The sequence below is a fragment of the Pseudophryne corroboree genome, chromosome 1 (genome assembly GCF_028390025.1).
Source record: "Pseudophryne corroboree isolate aPseCor3 chromosome 1, aPseCor3.hap2, whole genome shotgun sequence".
Taxonomy (NCBI): domain Eukaryota; kingdom Metazoa; phylum Chordata; class Amphibia; order Anura; family Myobatrachidae; genus Pseudophryne; species Pseudophryne corroboree.
In genome coordinates this window covers 1200093030-1200118998 of record NC_086444.1, presented here as the reverse complement: position 1 = coordinate 1200118998, position 25969 = coordinate 1200093030, and positions in this window count along the sequence as shown.

Sequence of the window (25969 nt, the reverse complement as noted above, 5' to 3'; positions counted from 1 at the left end):
GAGAGACACTTGATTTACTAATTTTGGGGAGCATTAGGAGTACTCAGTAGTGTACAGTGCAGAGTTTTGCTGATAGTGACCAGTGACCACCACTTTTATTTATAATCCGTTCTCTGCCTGAAAAAAGCGATACACAGCACACAGTGACTCAGTCACATACCATATCTGTGTGCACTGCTCAGGCTCAGGCCAGTGTGCTGCATCATCTATTATCTATATATAATATTATATATATCTGTCTGACTGCTCAGCTCACACAGCTTATAATTGTGGGGGAGACTGGGGAGCACTACTGCAGTGCCAGTTATAGGTTATAGCAGGAGCCAGGAGTACATAATATTATATTAAAATTAAACAGTGCACACTTTTGCTGCAGGAGTGCCACTGCCAGTGTGACTAGTGACCAGTGACCTGACCACCAGTATATAATATTAGTAGTATACTATCTCTTTATCAACCAGTCTATATTAGCAGCAGACACAGTACAGTGCGGTAGTTCACGGCTGTGGCTACCTCTGTGTCGGCACTCGGCAGCCCGTCCATAATTGTATATACCAGTGACCTAACCGTGGTTTTTTTTTCTTTCTTTATACATACATACTAGTTACGAGTATACTATCTCTTTATCAACCAGTCTATATATTAGCAGCAGACACAGTACAGTGCGGTAGTTCACGGCTGTGGCTACCTCTGTGTCGGCACTCGGCAGCCCGTCCATAATTGTATATACCACCTAACCGTGGTTTTTTTTTCTTTCTTTATAGTCATACTAGTTACGAGTATACTATCTCTTTATCAACCAGTCTATATTAGCAGCAGACACAGTACAGTGCGGTAGTTCACGGCTGTGGCTACCTCTGTGTCGGCACTCGGCAGCCCGTCCATAATTGTATATACCACCTAACCGTGGTTTTTTTTTCTTTCTTTATACATACATACTAGTTACGAGTATACTATCTCTTTATCAACCAGTCTATATTAGCAGCAGACACAGTACAGTGCGGTAGTTCACGGCTGTGGCTACCTCTGTGTCGGCACTCGGCAGCCCGTCCATAATTGTATATACCACCTAACCGTGGTTTTTTTTTCTTTCTTTATACATACATACTAGTTACGAGTATACTATCTCTTTATCAACCAGTCTATATATTAGCAGCAGACACAGTACAGTGCGGTAGTTCACGGCTGTGGCTACCTCTGTGTCGGCACTCGGCAGCCCGTCCATAATTGTATATACCACCTAACCGTGGTTTTTTTTTCTTCTTTATACATACATACTACTACGACATCTCTTTATCAACCAGTCTATATTAGCAGCAGACACAGTACAGTACGGTAGTTCACGGCTGTGGCTACCTCTGTGTCTGCACTCGGCAGGCAGTCCGTCCATAATTGTATACCACCTAACCGTGGTTTTTCTTTCTTTCTTCTTTATACATACATAGTTACATAGACATCTCTTTATCAACCAGTCTATATTAGCAGCAGACACAGTACAGTACGGTAGTTCACGGCTGTGGCTACCTCTGTGTCTGCACTCGGCAGGCAGTCCGTCCATAATTGTATACCACCTAACCGTGGTTTTTTTTTCTTTCTTCTTTATACATACATAGTTACATAGACATCTCTTTATCAACCAGTCTATATTAGCAGCAGACACAGTACAGTACGGTAGTTCACGGCTGTGGCTACCTCTGTGTCTGCACTCGGCAGGCAGTCCGTCCATAATTGTATACCACCTAACCGTGGTTTTTTTTTCTTTCTTCTTTATACATACATAGTTACATAGACATCTCTTTATCAACCAGTCTATATTAGCAGCAGACACAGTACAGTACGGTAGTTCACGGCTGTGGCTACCTCTGTGTCTGCACTCGGCAGGCAGTCCGTCCATAATTGTATACCACCTAACCGTGGTTTTTTTTTCTTTCTTCTTTATACATACATAGTTACATAGACATCTCTTTATCAACCAGTCTATATTAGCAGCAGACACAGTACAGTACGGTAGTTCACGGCTGTGGCTACCTCTGTGTCTGCACTCGGCAGGCAGTCCGTCCATAATTGTATACTAGTATCCATCTCCATTGTTTACCTGAGGTGCCTTTTAGTTGTGCCTATTAAAATATGGAGAACAAAAATGTTGAGGTTCCAAAATTAGGGAAAGATCAAGATCCACTTCCACCTCGTGCTGAAGCTGCTGCCACTAGTCATGGCCGAGACGATGAAATGCCAGCAACGTCGTCTGCCAAGGCCGATGCCCAATGTCATAGTACAGAGCATGTCAAATCCAAAACACCAAATATCAAAAAAAAAAGGACTCCAAAACCTAAAATAAAATTGTCGGAGGAGAAGCGTAAACTTGCCAATATGCCATTTACGACACGGAGTGGCAAGGAACGGCTGAGGCCCTGGCCTATGTTCATGGCTAGTGGTTCAGCTTCACATGAGGATGGAAGCACTCAGCCTCTCGCTAGAAAAATGAAAAGACTCAAGCTGGCAAAAGCAGCACAGCAAAGAACTGTGCATTCTTCGAAATCCCAAATCCACAAGGAGAGTCCAATTGTGTCGGTTGCGATGCCTGACCTTCCCAACACTGGACGTGAAGAGCATGCGCCTTCCACCATTTGCACGCCCCCTGCAAGTGCTGGAAGGAGCACCCGCAGTCCAGTTCCTGATAGTCAGATTGAAGATGTCAGTGTTGAAGTACACCAGGATGAGGAGGATATGGGTGTTGCTGGCGCTGGGGAGGAAATTGACCAGGAGGATTCTGATGGTGAGGTGGTTTGTTTAAGTCAGGCACCCGGGGAGACACCTGTTGTCCGTGGGAGGAATATGGCCGTTGACATGCCAGGTGAAAATACCAAAAAAATCAGCTCTTCGGTGTGGAGGTATTTCACCAGAAATGCGGACAACAGGTGTCAAGCCGTGTGTTCCCTTTGTCAAGCTGTAATAAGTAGGGGTAAGGACGTTAACCACCTCGGAACATCCTCCCTTATACGTCACCTGCAGCGCATTCATAATAAGTCAGTGACAAGTTCAAAAACTTTGGGTGACAGCGGAAGCAGTCCACTGACCAGTAAATCCCTTCCTCTTGTAACCAAGCTCACGCAAACCACCCCACCAACTCCCTCAGTGTCAATTTCCTCCTTCCCCAGGAATGCCAATAGTCCTGCAGGCCATGTCACTGGCAATTCTGACGATTCCTCTCCTGCCTGGGATTCCTCCGATGCATCCTTGCGTGTAACGCCTACTGCTGCTGGCGCTGCTGTTGTTGCTGCTGGGAGTCGATGGTCATCCCAGAGGGGAAGTCGTAAGCCCACTTGTACTACTTCCAGTAAGCAATTGACTGTTCAACAGTCCTTTGCGAGGAAGATGAAATATCACAGCAGTCATCCTGCTGCAAAGCGGATAACTGAGGCCTTGACAACTATGTTGGTGTTAGACGTGCGTCCGGTATCCGCCGTTAGTTCACAGGGAACTAGACAATTTATTGAGGCAGTGTGCCCCCGTTACCAAATACCATCTAGGTTCCACTTCTCTAGGCAGGCGATACCGAGAATGTACACGGACGTCAGAAAAAGACTCACCAGTGTCCTAAAAAATGCAGTTGTACCCAATGTCCACTTAACCACGGACATGTGGACAAGTGGAGCAGGGCAGGGTCAGGACTATATGACTGTGACAGCCCACTGGGTAGATGTATGGACTCCCGCCGCAAGAACAGCAGCGGCGGCACCAGTAGCAGCATCTCGCAAACGCCAACTCTTTCCTAGGCAGGCTACGCTTTGTATCACCGCTTTCCAGAATACGCACACAGCTGAAAACCTCTTACGGCAACTGAGGAAGATCATCGCGGAATGGCTTACCCCAATTGGACTCTCCTGTGGATTTGTGGCATCGGACAACGCCAGCAATATTGTGTGTGCATTAAATATGGGCAAATTCCAGCACGTCCCATGTTTTGCACATACCTTGAATTTGGTGGTGCAGAATTTTTTAAAAAACGACAGGGGCGTGCAAGAGATGCTGTCGGTGGCCAGAAGAATTGCGGGACACTTTCGGCGTACAGGCACCACGTACAGAAGACTGGAGCACCACCAAAAACTACTGAACCTGCCCTGCCATCATCTGAAGCAAGAAGTGGTAACGAGGTGGAATTCAACCCTCTATATGCTTCAGAGGTTGGAGGAGCAGCAAAAGGCCATTCAAGCCTATACAATTGAGCACGATATAGTAGGTGGAATGCACCTGTCTCAGGCGCAGTGGAGAATGATTTCAACGTTGTGCAAGGTTCTGATGCCCTTTGAACTTGCCACACGTGAAGTCAGTTCAGACACTGCCAGCCTGAGTCAGGTCATTCCCCTCATCAGGCTTTTGCAGAAGAAGCTGGAGACATTGAAGGAGGAGCTAACACGGAGCGATTCCGCTAGGCATGTGGGACTTGTGGATGGAGCCCTTAATTCGCTTAACAAGGATTCACGGGTGGTCAATCTGTTGAAATCAGAGCACTACATTTTGGCCACCGTGCTCGATCCTAGATTTAAAGCCTACCTTGGATCTCTCTTTCCGGCAGACACAAGTCTGCTGGGGTTGAAAGACCTGCTGGTGACAAAATTGTCAAGTCAAGCGGAACGCGACCTGTCAACATCTCCTCCTTCACATTCTCCCGCAACTGGGGGTGCGAGGAAAAGGCTCAGAATTCCGAGCCCACCCGCTGGCGGTGATGCAGGGCAGTCTGGAGCGACTGCTGATGCTGACATCTGGTCCGGACTGAAGGACCTGACAACGATTACGGACATGTCGTCTACTGTCACTGCATATGATTCTCTCAACATTGATAGAATGGTGGAGGATTATATGAGTGACCGCATCCAAGTAGGCACGTCACACAGTCCGTACTTATACTGGCAGGAAAAAGAGGCAATTTGGAGGCCCTTGCACAAACTGGCTTTATTCTACCTAAGTTGCCCTCCCACAAGTGTGTACTCCGAAAGAGTGTTTAGTGCCGCCGCTCACCTTGTCAGCAATCGGCGTACGAGGTTACATCCAGAAAATGTGGAGAAGATGATGTTCATTAAAATGAATTATAATCAATTCCTCCGCGGAGACATTGACCAGCAGCAATTGCCTCCACAAAGTACACAGGGAGCTGAGATGGTGGATTCCAGTGGGGACGAATTGATAATCTGTGAGGAGGGGGATGTACACGGTGATATATCGGAGGGTGATGATGAGGTGGACATCTTGCCTCTGTAGAGCCAGTTTGTGCAAGGAGAGATTAATTGCTTCTTTTTTTGGGGGGGTCCAAACCAACCCGTCATATCAGTCACAGTCGTGTGGCAGACCCTGTCACTGAAATGATGGGTTGGTTAAAGTGTGCATGTCCTGTTTTGTTTATACAACATAAGGGTGGGTGGGAGGGCCCAAGGACAATTCCATCTTGCACCTCTTTTTTCTTTTCTTTTTCTTTGCATCATGTGCTGATTGGGGAGGGTTTTTTGGAAGGGACATCCTGCGTGACACTGCAGTGCCACTCCTAAATGGGCCCGGTGTTTGTGTCGGCCACTAGGGTCGCTAATCTTACTCACACAGTCAGCTACCTCATTGCGCCTCTTTTTTTCTTTGCGTCATGTGCTGTTTGGGGAGGGTTTTTTGGAAGGGACATCCTGCGTGACACTGCAGTGCCACTCCTAGATGGGCCCGGTGTTTGTGTCGGCCACTAGGGTCGCTAATCTTACTCACACAGCTACCTCATTGCGCCTCTTTTTTTCTTTGCGTCATGTGCTGTTTGGGGAGGGTTTTTTGGAAGGGACATCCTGCGTGACACTGCAGTGCCACTCCTAGATGGGCCCGGTGTTTGTGTCGGCCACTAGGGTCGCTAATCTTACTCACACAGCTACCTCATTGCGCCTCTTTTTATCTTTGCGTCATGTGCTGTTTGGGGAGGGTTTTTTGGAAGGGCCATCCTGCGTGACACTGCAGTGCCACTCCTAGATGGGCCCGGTGTTTGTGTCGGCCACTAGGGTCGCTAATCTTACTCACACAGCTACCTCATTGCGCCTCTTTTTTTCTTTGCGTCATGTGCTGTTTGGGGAGGGTTTTTTGGAAGGGACATCCTGCGTGACACTGCAGTGCCACTCCTAGATGGGCCCGGTGTTTGTGTCGGCCACTAGGGTCGCTTATCTTACTCACACAGCGACCTCGGTGCAAATTTTAGGACTAAAAATAATATTGTGAGGTGTGAGGTATTCAGAATAGACTGAAAATGAGTGTAAATTATGGTTTTTGAGGTTAATAATACTTTGGGATCAAAATGACCCCCAAATTCTATGATTTAAGCTGTTTTTTAGTGTTTTTTGAAAAAAACACCCGAATCCAAAACACACCCGAATCCGACAAAAAAAATTCGGTGAGGTTTTGCCAAAACGCGTTCGAACCCAAAACACGGCCGCGGAACCGAACCCAAAACCAAAACACAAAACCCGAAAAATTTCAGGCGCTCATCTCTAATAATGACTACATACCGTTGGAAAATCACTCCCAGACTACGGAGTGCAGGTATTCATGCTCCTTGCAGAGAGAACAGTTCCCATAAGCCCATACTGTACTTGTCTACTTTCCTGGAAGTTGCGGGAGGCTCCCGATTTTTGGGATAGCCCCCCCCGCACCCCCGGAAGAACAAGCAGATCTCCCGCATCCTGCCCGCACCCTAGTGACATTGGCAGGATCAAGGGATAATGGCCCTCATTCCGAGTTGTTCGCTCGTTCTTTTTCTTCGCATCGGTGCGCTAAGTCGCATACTGCGCATGCACAATGTTCGTAGTGCGCCTGCGCCAAGTAAATTAGCACAAAAGTTTGGTATTTTACTCACGGCTTAACGAAGATTTTTCATCGTTCTGGTGATCGGAGTGTGATTGACAGGAAGTGGGTGTTTCTGGGCGGAAACGGACCGTTTTATGGGTGTGTGCGCAAAAACGCAGGCGTGTCAGGGAAAAACGCGGGAGTGTCTGGATAAACGGGGGAGTGTCTGGGCGAACCCTGGGTGTCTTTGTGACGTCAAACCAGGAACGAAAAGGACTGAACTGATCGCAGTGGCAGAGTAAGTTTCGAGCTACTCGGAAACTGCAAAGAAATTTCTAATCGCTATTCTATTCGCAATTCTGCTAATCTTTTGTTCGCAATTCTGTAAAGCTAAGATTCACTCCCAGTAGGCGGCGGCCTAGCGTGTGCAATGCTGCTAAAAGCAGCTAGCGAGCTAACAACTCGGAATGAGGGCCAATCTTCAGCATTCGCAAGTCAGTGGGGTGGGGGAGGGGCTAAAATTATGCAAATTGTGTCATTTTAGCCCCTCCCCCTTCCAACTCCCAGTTGGAAGGGGGAGGGGCTAAAATGACCCAATTTGCATAATTTTTGACCATAAAAATGGGAAAGTGGGTGGAGTGGGAGGGTGTCACCTGGTACAGCCACCCGCAAATTTGAACACTTGCCATATGCAAATGACCCCAGCCAGTGCCCCAACGGAGCTTTATGGCATCCTGGTCTTGCCACTCCCCCTGAGCGCATGCCGAGAGGCCTCCAGTTGCTTGGAAGAACAACACTGCTGTACAGGCTGCAATGTGCACGTCTGGAGTGTCCAAAGGATGATCCGGGTGGCACTGGAGCAGCGATACTGGTTGCAGCACCACGTTAGCCAGATGCAGAGACCATGGTAAAGGGACAGTACCACCCATGGAGAAATGCATTCTGTGCGGTTTGGTTTTAGCTCCTGGCTCTGGGCTCCATCTCAAAGATTCCATGATGTTGTGACTAAGAAGTGCAACCGAGCAAGTCCCGCCCATTTCCAGGCTGACCGGACCGCTAAATATGACGCTACTGTTTTTCACATTTGTTTGCTGTGTCCACCATCAGATGAATCATTTTTCAGGTTATTTTCTCAAGGACGGGTGGTCAAAGGGTCGGAATTTATCAGAGGGTCCGTAATCCTTAAGCCACATACACACTAGCCGATGCCAGCGTGGAAGGGAGCGACGGCGGGTTGGCGGCGAGGGGGAACGACACCCGTACGACGCGCCTGCACATTGCGGTGCATGCGCAGTAGTGACCTGATCACTGCGCTGCGAAAAACAGCAGCGTGCGAACAGGTCGGGATGACCCTCAATATTCACAGAAAACCCAATAAAACACAGTAAAGCAATAAACTTCTATGGGTCTATTTATTAATTGCAGAAAAGCCTTATCACTATCACAGATTACCCCCATGCCGGTAGCCTGCGGCAGACCTCGCCGTCACCGAGCTTCTTTCCCTATCGCCATTTTCTCTAACGTCCTAGTGGATGCTGGGGACTCCGTCAGGACCATGGGGAATAGCGGCTCCGCAGGAGACAGGGCACAAAAAGTAAGCTTTTAGGATCACATGGTGTGTACTGGCTCCTCCCCCTATGACCCTCCTCCAAGCCTCAGTTAGGTTTTTGTGCCCGTCCGAGCAGGGTGCAATCTAGGTGGCTCTCATAAAGAGCTGCTTAGAAAAAGTTTTTTAGGTTTCTTATTTTCAGTGACTCCTGCTGGCAACAGGCTCACTGCTACGAGGGACTTAGGGGAGAGAAGTGAACTCACCTGCGTGCAGGATGGATTTGCTTCTTAGGCTACTGGACACCATTAGCTCCAGAGGGATCGAACACAGGCCCAGCCATGGAGTCCGGTTCCGGAGCCGTGCCGCCGACCCCCCTTGCAGATGCCGAAGTTGAAGAGGTCCAGAGGTCCGGAAACAGGCGGCAGAAGACTTTCAGTCTTCATAAGGTAGCGCACAGCACTGCAGCTGTGCGCCATTGTTGTCGGCACACTTCACACCAGCGGTCACTGAGGGTGCAGGGCGCTGGGGGGGGCGCCCTGGGCAGCAATGTATAATACCTTTTTCTATGGCTAAAATACATCACATATAGCCCTTGAGGCTATATGGATGTATTTAACCCCTGCCATATATCGCAAACTCCGGGGGCGGGGCCTATTCTCCTCAGCACACAGCGCCATTTTCCTGCTCAGCTCCGCTGTGAGGAAGGCTCCCAGGACTCTCCCCTGCACTGCACTACAGAAACAGGGTAAAACAGAGAAGGGGGGCATATTTTGGCGATATTTTTATATATTAAGCGCATATAACAGAAACAACACCTTTTAGGGTTTATATACATTTTTATAGCGTTTATAGTGTCGACATGTATGAGGACGATGTTGGTGTGGAGGCGGAGCAATTGCCGGTAATGGTGATGTCACCCCCTAGGGAGTCGACACCGGAATGGATGGCTTTAATTATGGAATTACGTGATAATGTTAGCACGCTGCAAAAGTCAGTTGACGACATGAGACGGCCGGAAAACCAGTTAGTACCTGTCCAGGCGTCTCAGGCACCGTCAGGGGCTGTAAAACGTCCCTTACCTCAGTCAGTCGACACAGGTACCGACACAGATGAATCTAGTGTCGACGGTGAAGAAAGAAACGTATTTTCCAATAGGGCCACACGTTATATGATCACGGCAATGAAGGAGGCTTTGCATATCTCTGATACTGCAGGTACCTCAAAGGGGGGTATTATGTGGGGTGTGAAAAAACTACCTGTAGCTTTTCCAGAATCAGAGGAATTGAATGACGTGTGTGATGAAGCGTGGGTTAACCCCGATAGAAAACTGCTAATTTCAAAGAAGTTATTGGCATTATACCCTTTCCCACCAGAGGTTAGGGCGCGCTGGGAAACACCCCCTAGGGTGGATAAGGCGCTCACACGCTTATCAAAACAAGTGGCGTTACCGTCTCCTGATACGGCCGCCCTCAAGGATCCAGCTGATAGGAGGCTGGAAACTACCCTGAAGAGTATATACACACATACTGGTGTTATACTGCGACCAGCAATAGCCTCAGCCTGGATGTGCAGTGCTGGGGTGGTGTGGTCGGATTCCCTGACTGAAAATATTGATACCCTGGATAGGGACAGTATTTTATTGACTATAGAGCAATTAAAGGATGCTTTTCTTTATATGCGAGATGCTCAGAGGGATATTTGCACTCTGGCATCGAGAGTAAGTGCGATGTCCATATCTGCCAGAAGAAGTTTATGGACGCGACAGTGGTCAGGTGATGCGGATTCCAAACGGCATATGGAAGTATTGCCGTATAAAGGAGAGGAATTATTTGGGGTCGGTCTATCGGATCTGGTGGCCACGGCAACAGCCGGAAAATCCACTTTTTTACCTCAGGTCACCTCCCAACAGAAAAAGACACCGTCTTTTCAGCCGCAGTCCTTTCGTTCCTATAAGAACAAGCGGGCAAAAGGACAGTCATATTTGCCCAGAGGCAAAGAAAGGGGTAAGAGGGTGCAGCAAGCAACTACTTCCCACGAACAGAAGCCCTCCCCGGCTTCTACAAAGCCCTCAGCATGACGTTGGGGCTGTGCAAGCGGACTCAGGGGCGGTGGGGGGTCGACTAAAGATTTTCAGCACACAGTGGGCGCGCTCACAGGTGGACCCTTGGATCCTGCAGGTAGTATCTCAGGGTTACAAGTTGGAATTCGAAAAGTCTCCCCCTCGCCGGTTCCTAAAGTCTGCTTTACCAACGTCTCCCTCAGAAAGGGCGACGGTATTGGAAGCCATTCACAAGCTGTATTCTCAGCAGGTGATAGTCAAGGTACCCCTCCTACAACAGGGAAAGGGGTATTATTCCACACTATTTGTGGTACCGAAGCCGGACGGTTCGGTAAGACCTATTCTAAATCTGAAATCCTTGAACCTGTACATACAGAAATTCAAGTTCAAGATGGAGTCACTCAGAGCAGTGATAGCGAATCTGGAAGAAGGGGACTTCATGGTGTCGCTGGACATAAAAGATGCTTATCTGCATGTCCCAATTTACCCTTCACACCAAGGGTATCTCAGGTTCGTGATACAAAACTGTCATTATCAGTTTCAAACGCTGCCGTTTGGTTTGTCCACGGCACCTCGGGTCTTTACCAAGGTAATGGCCGAAATGATGGTTCTTCTACGAAGAAAAGGCGTATTAATTATCCCTTACTTGGACGATCTCCTGATAAGGGCAAGGTCCAGAGAACAGCTGGAAGTCGGAGTAGCACTAACCCAAGTAGTGCTTCAACAACACGGGTGGATTCTGAATCTTCCAAAATCTCAATTGACCCCGACGACACGTCTGCTGTTCCTGGGAATGATTCTGGACACTGTTCAGAAAAAGGTGTTTCTCCCGGAGGAGAAAGCAAGGGAGTTATCCGAACTTGTCAGGAACCTCCTAAAACCAGGAAATGTGTCAGTACATCAATGCACAAGAGTCCTGGGAAAGATGGTGGCTTCTTACGAAGCAATTCCATTCGGCAGATTCCACGCACGAATATTTCAGTGGGATCTGCTGGACAAATGGTCCGGATCGCATCTGCACATGCATCAGCGGATAACACTGTCACCAAGAACAAGGGTGTCTCTTCTGTGGTGGTTGCAGAGTGCCCATCTGTTAGAGGGCCGCAGATTCGGCATACAGGACTGGGTCCTGGTGACTACGGATGCCAGCCTACGAGGCTGGGGAGCAGTCACACAGGGAAGAAACTTCCAGGGCGTGTGGTCGAACCTGGAGACGTCTCTTCACATAAATATACTGGAGCTAAGAGCTATTTACAATGCTCTAAGCCTGGCAAAACCGCTGCTTCAGGGTCAGCCGGTGTTGATCATGTCGGACAACATCACGGCAGTCGCCCACGTAAACAGACAGGGCGGCACGAGAAGCAGAAGAGCAATGACAGAAGCTGCAAGGATTCTTCGCTGGGCGGAAAATCATGTCATAGCACTGTCAGCAGTGTTCATTCCGGGAGTGGACAACTGGGAAGCAGCCTTCCTCAGCAGACACGACCTCCACCCGGGAGAGTGGGGACTTCATCCAGAAGTCTTCCACATGATTGTGAACCGTTGGGAAAAACCAAAGGTGGACATGATGGCGTCCCGCCTCAACAAGAAACTGGACAGATATTGTGCCAGGTCAAGAGACCCTCAGGCAATAGCTGTGGACGCTCTGGTAACACCGTGGGTGTACCAGTCCGTGTATGTGTTTCCTCCTCTGCCTCTCATACCAAAGGTACTGAGAATTATACGGCTACGGGGAGTAAGAACAATACTCGTGGCTCCGGATTGGCCGAGAAGGACTTGGTACCCGGAACTTCAAGAGATGCTCACGGAAGAGCCGTGGCCTCTACCGTTAAGAAGGGATCTGCTTCAGCAGGGACCTTGTATGTTCCAAGACTTACCGCGACTGCGTTTGACGGCATGGCGGTTGAACGCCGGATTCTAAAAGAAAAGGGCATTCCAGAGGAAGTTATTCCTACCTTGATTAAAGCCAGGAAGGAAGTGACCGCACAACATTATCACCGCATTTGGAGAAAATATGTTGCGTGGTGTGAGGCCAAGAAGGCCCCAACGGAGGAATTTCAATTGGGTCGATTCCTACATTTCCTGCAGGCAGGATTGTCTATGGGCCTCAAATTGGGGTCTATTAAGGTTCAAATTTCGGCCTTATCGATTTTCTTCCAGAAAGAATTGGCTTCAGTGCCTGAAGTACAAACCTTTGTCAAAGGTGTACTAGATATACAGCCCCCGATTGTGTCTCCAGTGGCACCGTGGGATCTCAACGTAGTTTTGGATTTTCTCAAATCCCATTGGTTTGAGCCGCTCAAATCGGTAGATTTGAAGTATCTTACATGGAAAGTAACCATGCTACTGGCCCTGGCTTCAGCCAGGAGAGTATCAGAGTTGGCGGCTTTATCGTACAAAAGCCCATATCTGATTTTCCATTCGGACAGGGCAGAACTGCGGACGCGTCCTCAGTTTCTGCCTAAGGTGGTTTCGGCTTTTCACTTGAACCAGCCTATTGTGGTGCCTGCGGCTACTAGCGACTTGGAGGACTCCACGTTGCTGGACGTTGTCAGAGCATTGAAAATATATATTTCAAGGACGGCTGGAGTCAGAAAATCTGACTCGCTGTTTATCCTGTATGCACCCAACAAGATGGGTGCTCCTGCGTCTAAGCAGACGATTGCTCGTTGGATCTGTAGCACAATCCAACTTGCACATTCTGTGGCAGGCCTGCCACAGCCTAAATCTGTAAATGCCCACTCCACAAGGAAGGTGGGCTCATCTTGGGCGGCTGCCCGAGGGGTCTCGGCATTACAACTTTGCCGAGCAGCTACGTGGTCAGGGGAGAACACGTTTGTAAAATTTTACAAATTTGATACTCTGGCTAAGGAGGACCTGGAGTTCTCTCATTCGGTGCTGCAGAGTCATCCGCACTCTCCCGCCCGTTTGGGAGCTTTGGTATAATCCCCATGGTCCTGACGGAGTCCCCAGCATCCACTAGGACGTTAGAGAAAATAAGAATTTACTTACCGATAATTCTATTTCTCATAGTCCGTAGTGGATGCTGGGCGCCCGTCCCAAGTGCGGATTGTCTGCAATACTTGTACATAGTTATTGTTACAAAAATCGGGTTATTATTGTTGTGAGCCATCTTTTCAGAGGCTTCTTCGTTGTTATCATACTGTTAACTGGGTTCAAATCACAAGTTGTACGGTGTGATTGGTGTGGCTGGTATGAGTCTTACCCGGGATTCAAGATCCTTCCTTATTGTGTACGCTCGTCCGGGCACAGTACCTAACTGAGGCTTGGAGGAGGGTCATAGGGGGAGGAGCCAGTAGACACCATGTGATCCTAAAAGCTTACTTTTTGTGCCCTGTCTCCTGCGGAGCCGCTATTCCCCATGGTCCTGACGGAGTCCCCAGCATCCACTGCGGACTATGAGAAATAGAATTATCGGTAAGTAAATTCTTATTTTAGGATGGATGAAACAGATGGACTTTATAGAAAGATTCTTTATTTATTTAAATACATTTTTTTTCTGTTCAGTATTTTTTAAACTAATTCTTTTTCTTGTAGATTTTATGTAAGTTTTTGAATATGTTTTTTAGTATTTTTTTTTTTCTTGACCAGTTTACCTGTAAACAACATTAACTGATTGTGATATCCTGGTCATGATGTAATGAAGTCCGATTTCGGTGGACATGCGGGATGGCGACCGAAATTAGACGTTTTTTTAAAGGGGTAATCATGTACTGTACAAGGGGACGTCATTACATCCCAGCCCTAATCTGTGTTATTAATAATTAGGGGCCCATAATATTTTTTTCTGTGCTGTGTAGCAAATGGCAGTGTATTTTTGTGGAAACACAGAACACTACTGCCATCTTGTGCACTATGTTGGTATTGCAATTTACTTATTGAGCTATTTTCCAAAGCTTGAAATCTCTGAATTCATGGTGCAAAAACAATCTCTGAACAATTGCAAGTGCCGCTATTTGTGCGAGTGTGCTCTGATTTCTGTCACAGTGAAGAGGTTTATGCAGCAAAACTGTCAGTGAAGGAGCAGAAGCGTGCACAAGCAGAGAGAATAGTTGGGCAGAGAGAGGGCATTCAGTGTTAAGGCTTCCACTGGTATGTATAGTCCTGCAGAGCAGTGCACATGTAAGAATTCATTTTGCAGAGCTTAATTATTAGAATTGGATAAAGAGGAGCACAGATTGCATTTATAGGGGTGATCTTTGTTGTGCAGGGGAGGGCGGACTATTTTGAACGCCAGACCGGGCAAAGATCCATCTGACTCAGAATTGGACGGCCATTTGCAAAAATGTCACTTATTGTGCATGTGCTGCATGCTAAAACTATGTGCAGTGATGGGGTCCTAGTAGGACCAGCAGAGTGGTACAGGCACACTTTGGGGTATATTTACTAACATTCGTAATTTTCGGAAAAAGGTCAAAGTTCAATCACGAATGACATCGAAAGTGTAAAACTGCAACTTTTTGAATTTATTACGACTAATTTACTAAGCTGTCGTATTCGGATTTTTCATTTGTTCCGATGTCGATGTCATTCGTGTTTTTTTTTAACCTTTTTTACGGCAGTGATTAGCAAAACACTGCCGACTGTTTCAAAATGAATCTCGGCCGGATCTGTGTGATCCGTGCTGGGGTTCATTTTTTTTTTTTTTAAATAAACACTGTAAAACGGAGAAAAAAATTGCGTGGGGTCCCCCCTCCTAAGCATAACCAGCCTCGGGCTCTTTGTGCCGACCCTGGTTGCAGAAATATGGGGGAAAAAATGACAGGGGTTCCACCATATTTAAGCAACCAGCATCGGGCTCTGCGCCTGGTCCTGGTTCCAAAAATACGGGGGACAAAAAGAGTAGGGGTCCCCCGTATTTCTAAAACCAGCACCGGGCTCCACTAGCTGGACAGATAATGCCACAGCCGGGGGTCACTTTTATATAGTGCCCTGCGGCCGTGGCATCAAAAATCCAACTAGTCACCCCTGGCCGGGGTACCCTGGGGGAGTGGGGACCCCTTCAATCAAGGGGTGTCCCCCCCCCAGCCACCCAAGGGCCAGGGGTGAAGCCCGAGGCTGTCCCCCCCATCCAATTGGCTGCGGATGGGGGGCTGATAGCCTTTTGTGAAAATGAAAAGATATTGTTTTTAGTAGCAGTACTACAAGGCCCAGCAAGCCTCCCCCGCATGCTGGTACTTGGAGAACCACAAGTACCAGCATGCGGCAGAAAAACGGGCCCGCTGGTACCTGTAGTACTACTACTAAAAAAATACCCAAAAAAAGACAAGACACACACACCTTGAAAGTAAAGATTTATTACATACATCCACACAAACATACAAACATACTTACCTATGGCCCCACGCAGGTCGGTCCTCTTCTCCAGTAGAATCCAAGGGGTACCTGTTGAATAAATTATACTCACCAGCTCCAGGGTCCCAGGCTCCTCGTAGCATCCATTTGTAATCCACGTACTTGAATAAAATAAAAAAACGGACACCCGAGCCACGCACTGAGAGGGGACCCATGTTTGCACATGGGTCCCCTTTCCCCGACTGCCAGCAACCCACTCTGACTTCTGTCTAAGTGGGTTTCTTCAGCCAATCAGGGAGCGCCACGTTGTAGCACCCTCCTGATCGGCTGTGTGCTCCTGTACTGACTGACAGGCGGCACACGGCAGTGTTACAATGTAGCGCCTATGCGCTCCATTGTAACCAATGGTGGGAACTTTCTGCTCAGCGGTGAGGTCACTTTCGGTCAACCGCAGGGCAGAAAGTTCCCACCATTGGTTACAATGGAGCGCATAGGCGCTACATTGTAACACTGCCGCGTGCTGCCTGTCAGTCAGTACAGGAGCACACAGCCGATCAGGAGAGTGCTACAACGTGGCGCTCCCTGATTGGCTGAAGAAACCCACTTAGACAGAAGTCAGAGTGGGTTTCTGGCAGTCGGGGAAAGGGGACCCATGTGCAAACATGGGTCCCCTTTCAGTGCGTGGCTCGGGTGTCCGTTTTTTTATTTTATTCAAGTACGTGGATTACAAATGGATGCTACGAGGAGCCTGGGACCCTGGAGCTGGTGAGTATAATTTATTCAACAGGTACCCCTTGGATTCTACTGGAGAAGAGGACCGACCTGCGTGGGGCCATAGGTAAGTATGTTTGTATGTTTGTGGCGTTTCTTCGCAGCGTGGCCAATCGCGGCTCCCGGAGCGGCGGCCAATCAGGGAGAGACGCGGCGAGCCAATCGGCGCTCGCCGCGTCATAGGCCCCGCCCCCGGCGTCTGACGTCAGACGCCGGGCGGGACCGAGAAGAGAAGCCCGCGCGCAGGAGCGCGAAGAGGACGGCGCGGAGGAGCGGGAACAGAAGAAGACAAGACGGGCGGGAAGAGCGAGGACGGTCGTCGGCGCGCCGGAGCGCAGAAGATCCCGGCGGCGTGAGGAAGAAGACGGAGCTCGGGTGGCCGCGGAAGAGGCCTGAAGACTCCAGCCCTGGGAAAGAAGATGTCCAGCGGCGGCTGGACGCGGCGATGCGACGGCGGCGCCGCTGCCCAGGACGGGCCAGCGGCCGAAGAGGGCACCGAAGATCCCTGGAGCAGGTGAGGCCTCAGTGAGGCAACTTCACCCCCTCCCTTTTCCTCCCTCGACCACCAGGGACGGGCATTAGGCCCGAGGGCACAAGTCAGGCACTAGGCCTGTGGCACAGGTAGGAGAGTGGGGGCCATTTTCTGATTAGGTGGTTTGGGCATTAGGCCCAAGCCACCCTCTCCCAACGGGCACTAGTTAGGCGGGCACTAGGCCCGGGGGCATATCAGGCGATAGGCCTGTGCGGCGTTAGAGGGCATTAGGCCCTAGGGTATTTTGGCCGAGTAGGTACATATAAGGTGACCCTGGGCACAAGGCCCAGGTCACCCAATGGGCAGCAAGTTAGGCAGGCGCTAGGCCCGTGGGCGAAGTCAGGCCTCCGGCCTGTGTGCAGTTAGGGGGCGCTAGGCCCAGCGAATCAGTGTTTCCCCGAGGTGTGTACAGGTGGCCCTGGGCGCTAGGCCCAGGCCACCCTGAGGTATTTAGGTGGGTAGGCCGTGCGGCGTCCACCCCCTTTCAGCGGCAGGTAGGGATTTGTTCCCGGAGGTTTGCGCATGCGCAATAGAGTCTGATCTCAGACTCTATTGCGCTGCGGAGAAGGATCGAACCGCCGGGGGACCCAGGAGAGGTAAGTATTAAAATACCTGTGCATCAGTCAGAGAGGAGGGGGCCCCTGACGCAGAAGGCTGCACACGGGCCTCCTCCTCTCTTAAAACGCCCCTGTCCTCACTGCTTCCTACACTCACCCTCCCTTAATTCTCTCTACAATGATCCTCACTACAATGCTCCCTACACTCACCCTCACTCACTGCATCCTACACTCACCCTCACTCACTGCATCCTACACTCACCCTCACTCACTGCTTCCTACACTCACCATCACTGCTTCCTACAGTCACCCTCCCTTAATTCTCTCTACAATGATCCTCACTACAATGCTCCCTACACTCACCCTCACTCACTGCATCCTACACTCACCCTCACTCACTGCTTCCTACACACACCCTCACCCACTGCTCCCTACACTCACCCTCACTGCTTCCTTCACTCACCCTCCCTTACTTCTCTCTACAATGATCCATACTACAATGCTCCCTACACTCACCCTCACTCACTGCATCCTACACTCACCTGCACTCACTGCTCCCTACACTCACTCACACTCACTCACTGCTCCCTACACTCACCCTCACTGCTTTCTACACTCACTCTCCCTTACTGCTCTCTACAATGATCCTTACTACAATGCTCCCTACACTCACCCTCACTCACTTTTCCCTACACTCACCCTCACCCACTGCTTCCTACACTCACCCCCTTACTGCTGTCTACAATGCTCCCTACACTCACTGCTTCCTACACTCACCCTCACCCACTGCTCCCTACACTCACCCTCACTGCTTCCTACACTCACCCACCCTCCCTTACTTCTCTCTACAATGATCCTCACTACAATGCTCCCTACACTCACCCTTACTCACTGCTTCCTACACTCACCCTCACTGCTTCCTACACTCACCCCCTTACTGCTGTCTACAATGCTCCCTACACTCACTGCTTCCTACACTCACCCTCATTCACTGCTCCCTACACTCACCCTCACTCACTGCTTCCTACACTCACCCTCACTCACTGCTCCCTATACTCACCCTCACTGCTTCCTACACTCACCCTCCCTTATTGCTCTCTACAGTGCTCCCTACACTCACTGCTCCCTACACTCACCCTCACTCACTGCTTCCTACACTCACCCTCACTCACTGCTCCCTACACTCACCCTCACTGCTTCCTACGCCCACCCTCCCTTACTTCTCTCTACAATGCTCCCTACATTCCCTGCTCCCTACACTCACTGCTCCCTACACTCACCCTTACTCACTGCTCCCTACACTCACCCTCACTCACTGCATCCTACATTCACCCTCCCTTACTGCTCTCTACAATGATCCTCACTACAATGCAGTCTACACTCACTGATCCCTACACTTACCCTCACTCGTTGCTCCCTACACTCACCCTCACTCACTGCTCCCTGCACTCACCCTCCCTTACTGCTTTCTACAATGATCCTCACTACAATGATCCCTACACCCTTCCTCACTTTTCACTACACTCACTGCTTCCTCCACTCACTGCTCCCTACACTTACCCTCACTCACTGCTTCATACACTCACCCTCACTCACTGTTTCCTACACTCACCCTCACTCACTGCTCCCTACACTCACCCTCACTCACTGCTCCCCACGCTCACCCTCACTCACTGCTTCCTACATTCACCCTTACTCACTGCTCCATACACTCACCCTCACTGCTTCCTACACTGCTCCCTACGCTCACCCTCTCTTACTGCTCTCTACAATGCTCCCTACATCCCTGCTCCCTACACTCACTGCTCCCTACACTCACCCTTACTCACTGCTCCCTACACTCACCCTCACTCACTGCTTCCTACACTCACCCTCCCTTACTGCTCCCTACACTCACCCTCACTGCTTCCTACACTCACCCTCCTCACTACAAGGCTCCCTTCACCCTTCTTCACTATTCAGTATACTCACCCTTAGTTACAATACTTTTTATTACATAATTAGTAAATAACACATTTATAATGTAACTGAATAAGAACGAGCTAAGTGCATGAATGTGGTATAAAGAGGATTTGTGTCCAAACCCATATTCTTGTAGTGGTCTATTAATATGTGTGTAATACAGGGGTTAAAGCATACTTGCCTACTCTCCCGGAATGGCCGGGAGGCTCCCGAAAATCGGGTGACCCTCCCGGCCCCACGGAAGAGCAGGCAAGTCTCCCGGAACCAGGTGTCACCCTGCCCGTCCGCCCACTTACTGTGTAAAGTGGGCGGTCCGGGCAGTTGATGACGCGATTCTTGCTGAATCGCGTCATCATAGCCACGCCCCCTGCAGTGTAATGCCGGGGATCGCGGCATTACAGAGCGGGGGCGTGGCTTAAAGGACGTGACATGGTAACTCCGCCCCCGCCCCGCCCCTGATCCGCCCCAGTCCCGCCTCCGGTCCACCTCCTCCCCACGTCACAGCCTGCCCCTGCCCCCCTGCTGAGCCAACCTGGCTGCTCTCTCCCGCAGAGAGCAGCCAGAATGTCGGCAAGTATGGGTTAAAGTGAGCCGGAACGGGGCGGAACTGCGTGCCGTCAGCTCCATTTGGAGACGGAACGCAGTTCCGCCTCCTCCAGCTCACCTGACCCGATGTGTGCCCGGCGCCACAGGGAGATGCCGGGGCGCCCGCTGAGATTGTATTACCAGCGGGCGCCCGTCTCTCTCTCTCCACAGCGGAAGCCAGCGGCAGGGGATCACTACTGAGCTCTGGCTTCCGGCTCCGTCAGTGCGCACAATGGGAGGATTGTCACGACGTCTCTCCCATAGTGCAGAGGAGTGGACGCCGGAAGGACCGCAGTGGTCGGACGTGGGAGCGGGGCTTGGTGAGTATGGTGGTTTTTTTTGTTTTAGTTTTTTTTTACATATGTGTGTATTAGCTGCACTTCTACTAGGGGCAAGCTACAGGGGGGCCTAACTACTGGGGGGCTAATTACAAGGGGGCAAGCCACTGGGGACTAACTACTGGGGGGCTAATTACAAGGGGGCATGCTACAGGGGGCAAGCTACTGGAGGGCTAATTACAAGGGGGCAAGCTACTGGGGGCAAACTACAAGGGGCAAAACTACAAGGGAGCAAGCTACTGGGGGGCTAACTACAAGGGGGGAAGCTACTGGGGGCAAACTACAAGGGGGTAAAATACTGGGGGGGCAAACTACAAGGGGGAAAGCTACTGGGGGCAAACTACAAGGGGGTAAAATACTGGGGGGCAAACTACAATGGGACAAGCTACTGGGGGCAAACTACAATGGGACAAGCTACTGGGGGCTAAGTACTGGGGGCAGACTACAAGGGGGCAAGCTACTGGGGGCAAACTACAAGGGGGCAAACTGCAAGGGGGTAAACTACTGGGGGGCTAACTACTGGGGGGCAAGCTACTGGGGTCAAACTGCAAGGGGGGAAACTACTGGGGGGAAACTACAGGGGCACATTACTACTGGGGGCATAACTACAGGGGCTTTGCTACTGGGGGCATTACTACTTGGGGGCATTACTACAGGGGGGCTAAACTACAAGGGGGCTAAACTACTGGGGGCAAAACTACATGGGGCTAAACTACTGGAGGCTAAACTACTGGGGGCAAATTACTGGGGGCAAAACTACATGGGGCTAAACTACAGGGGCTAACTACTGGGGGCATTACCACTGGGAAGCTAAACTAAGGGGGGGGGGGCTACACTACTGGGATTACTACTACATTACTACTGAGGGCAATACTACACAGTGGCATAACTGCAGGGGCATTACCACTGGGGGCTAAACTACTGGGGGCACAACTTCTGGGGCTAAACGACTGGGGGCATTACTACAGGCGACATTACTACTGAGGGCAATACTACACAGTGGCATTAACATTAAGGGCATTACAAATGGGGGAACTACAGATAGGTCCTCCTTTATCTTGACTGTTTCTGCACCTAGACGGAGGTTTAGTCATGCCTAGGCAATAGCTTAGGTTGCTGAGTTTAATCACGGACAGTCGTGTTAAGGCACGACTAGATACTCAGCATGCAATACACATCTCCACCACTGGGTGGCTAATGCTTCACTAATCCAGTACTTTATTTGAATAGCGGTGGATTGATCTACAGTACAAGCTTTGGCAAATGGTCAGTGATGACTGTAATGTTAATATACAGTCCTGTACTGCATAGTGTACACACAGTTGGTGACCAATGGTCAGTCGGACAGAGTAAAAAAAAAAAATTATTCAGACGCAAATGAAAGTGTTAAAACACTTGTGTATGCAGACGCAACTAATGTGTGAAAGGAATAATGTAGCTCATTGACTTTACAGTATGTATAGTGCACTAAATGAGTGTCCGAGTGCCCTAACGGCATAAACAAACACCAATGGGAAGGAATCGCTCTGTGCAGTACTTTTACACATGAACTTGAAAATTTTCCATGCAGTGCTGTGGGCTAGCGATGAAGGCTCCCGTCTGCCACGCTGAGAGTCTGAGGTTCAATTCCCAAAGTGTCAATCTTTTTTTGTTTGTGTGTGTGTTCCCATGACATTCACTTTATTATTATTTTTTTCTGTGTAATCCATTGTAAAATATTCAAAGGAAGGGTGCACACAGGTTTCACACAAATCGGGGTAAATCTGCAGGAGTGACTCATTCGCTATCTAAAATACACAGCGGTAATGAGCACCTATAGACATACCAGTAAATATAAATTAGTGTATTCTGATGCAACTAACTGTTCGAGCAACACAGTACTGTAGATTGTCGGCGTTAGAGAATCTATGTTGTGAGAATCTGTGTTGTAATTATAAGCTGTTTGTGCTAATTAGTACTCTAATAGAAAAAACTGTACAGAGATACTAAGGACAGTGATTTGGCATCCATGAACTTAGGGAAGAGCTTTTATCTCTCTCCATTATATATAGACAGATTAAACTTGCCACTCTACGTTACAAGCTGTTCGTGCTAATTAGTACACTAGTAGTGTACTAATTAGCACGAACAGCTTGTAACGTAGAGTGGCAAGTTTAATCTTTCTTTGTATAAAGGAGAGATAAAAGCTCCTCCCTAAGTTCCTGGATGCCAAATCACTGTCCTTAGTATCTCTATACAGTATTTCCTATCTAGCCAGAAACGCTGCATCCCGTGCAAGCTGGGCGAACAACTGCAGGGGACCCGACACACGGTTGCTTGCCGCTTCCCTTTGCAATATCACATAAACTAGTGGTTGGTCTGCCCTGAAAGCCAAGAGTCTCCTCTTTTGTATGGTACCAGTCCTGTGTCTCTGGGACACCCAGAACCAGAGATATCAGTATGCAAAACGGACCCATTTTCCCATAGACTATAATAGGCACGTTAATTCAGACCCACCATGGGTTCCGACGCTTGCCATGAGCCTTGTGGGGGTCACAAAAACTTGGGGTTGGTATCCTCCAATAGCTAATTGTCTCCCTTTCCATATCAACCTAATTCTGAGCCGATTGGACCCTCAGAACCAGATACATTAAGCTTTAAGCCCATATTAATTAAATTTAATTTAATAGCTCACATAAACCGAACGTCAATGGACCATTGCTTTAACACGTTCGTTTGCATCTGTCCACACTACTTTTATTTATTGATTTATTGGTTTCTTTTTTTGGGTCCCGACAGACAATTAATATTTTTGACAGCGTCTCTGACCTCTGCTGGTTAATCCCCCCCTCCCCCCTCCCCCTCCCCTTTATGCTGTTAGGGGACTCGGATGCTCATATTGGAAAACATGTTTTTTTTCACAGCCTTTCCCTACCCCCAACCCCTTTCCCACTGCCTCCCCCTACCCCCATCCCCCATCATTGTGTTATGCCGGACATAACATAATGAAGCCCGGCCATATCAGTGAGATCCGTGCAGGGCTTCATTGTGTACAGTATTAAAAGAGTTAAAAGTGTTAAAAAAATTCCCTGTGTGTCCTTTCTATTCTGTATTGCGGGCGTCCCTGCTAGCTCGGCCATTATGATTGGATCTGCTATGGACTCCTGCGTTCTCAGGAGACTGTGTCCGCCGCTATCTTAATAAAGACCGCGAAGATACAACAGTGCACACAGGATTTATCAACATACATTTATATAATTAGAGATGTATTATTTCATTATATATGCATTTAGGACGTGACACACTGTCCACCTATGCGCATTTCTCTCCGTTATAGGGCTTCCTCAGGGCTATAGTCATTGGTGTTGGTTTATGCCTTACGGGACTCGGACGCACATACTGTATTTCAAAAGCACTGTATTTTCACCTGCCTCCCCCTACCCCCATCGCCCTTCCCCCCTGGAAACCTGCACAGTTCATGCAGTAGACAGGTCAGGTTACAAGACATGTGCAACAGTATACTGTGTATGAAAATCACATAGAGAACTGCAGTCGTGTTAATACTGTAGATGTGTAAATGATACAGTAGCAGTGATCCCTTCTCATTAAGTACAACATAGATTCTCACAACACAGATTATCTAACACCGATGATCTACAGTACTGTGTTGCTCGATCAGTTGGTTGCGTCAGAATACACTAATTTATATTTACTGGTATGTCTATAGGTGCTCATTACCACTGTGTATTTTAGATAGCGAATGAGTCACTCCTGCAGATTTACCCCGATTTCTGTGAAATCTGTGTGTACCCTTCCTTTAAATGTTTTACAATGGATTACACAGAAAAAATAATAATAAAGTGAATGTCACGGGAACAAACGAAAAAAAAACTGTCACTTTGGGAATTGAACCTGGGACTCTCAGCATGGCAGACGGGAGCCTTCATCACTAGCCCACAACACCACATGGAAGACTCACAAGTTCATGTGTAAAAGTACTGCAAAGAGCGATTCCTTCCCATTGGTGTTCGTTTATGCTCTTAGGGGACTCAGACGCTCATTTAGTGCACTATAGATACTGTAAAGTCAATGAGCTACATTATTCCTTTCACACCTAAATTGCATCTGCATACACAAGTGTTTTAACACGTTCATTTGTGTCTGTATAAACTATACACACAGTGATTTGGCATCCAGGAATTTAGGGAGGAGCTTTTATCTCTCTCCATTGTAATGTTTCTAAGTATAACGGAGAGAGATAAAAGCTCCTCCCTAAGTTCATGGATGCCAAATCACCATCCTTAGTATCTGTGTACAGTATGTTCTACTAGTGTACTAATTAGCATGAACAGCTTCTAACATACAGTGGCAAGTTTAATCTTTTTATGTATAATGGAGAGAGATAAAAGCGCCCTAAGTTCCTGGATGCCAAATCACCATTATTAGTATCTCTGTACAGTATGTTCTATTTAGGATACTAATTAGCTGTTCGTGCTAATTAGTACGCTAATAGAAAATACTGTACAGAGATTCTAAGGTCGGTGATTTGGCATCCAGGAACTTAGGGAGGAGCTTTTATCTCTCTCCGTTATACTTAGAAAGATTACAATGGAGAGAGATAAAAGCTCCTCCTTAAGTCCCTGGATGCCAAATCACCATCCTTAGTATCTCTGTACAGTATGTTCTACTAGTGTACTAATTAGCACGAACAGCTTGTAGCGTAGAGTGGCAAATTTAATCTTTCTATGTATAATGGAGAAAGATAAAAGCTCTCCCCTAAGTTCCTGGATGCCACTTCACTGTCCTTAGTATCTCTGTACAGTATTTTCTATTAGAGTACTAATTAGCACGAACAGCTAATTAGTACCCTAATAGAACATACTGCACAGAGATACTAAGGACAGTGATTTGGCATCCAGGAACTTAGGGAGGAGTTTTTATCTCTCTCCATTTTACATAGAAAGATTAAACTTGCCACTCTACGTTACAAGCTGTTTGTGCTAATTAGTACACTAGTAGTGTAATAATTAGCATGAACAGCTTGTAACGTAGAGTGGCAGTTTTAATATTTCTATGTATAATGGAGAGAGATAAAAGCTCCTCCCTAAGTTCCTGGATGCAAAATCACTGTCCTTAGTATCTCTTTACAGTATTTTCTATTAGAGTACTAATTAGCACGAACAGCTTATAATGTACAACACAGATTCTCACAACAGATTCTCTAATGCTGACGATCTACAGTACTGTGTTGCTCGAACAGTCGTCAGAATACACTAATTCATATTTACTGGTATGTCTATAGGTGCTCATTACCACTGTGTATTTTAGATAGCGAATGAGTCACTCCTGCAGATTTACCCCAATTTGTGTGAAACCTGTGTGCACCCTTCCTTTGAATGTTTTACAATAGATTACACAGAAAAAATAATAATAATAAAGTGAATGTCACGGGAATACAAACATTTTTTTTGTTTTGTTATCACTTTAGGAATCAAACCCGGAACTTTGAGCATGGCA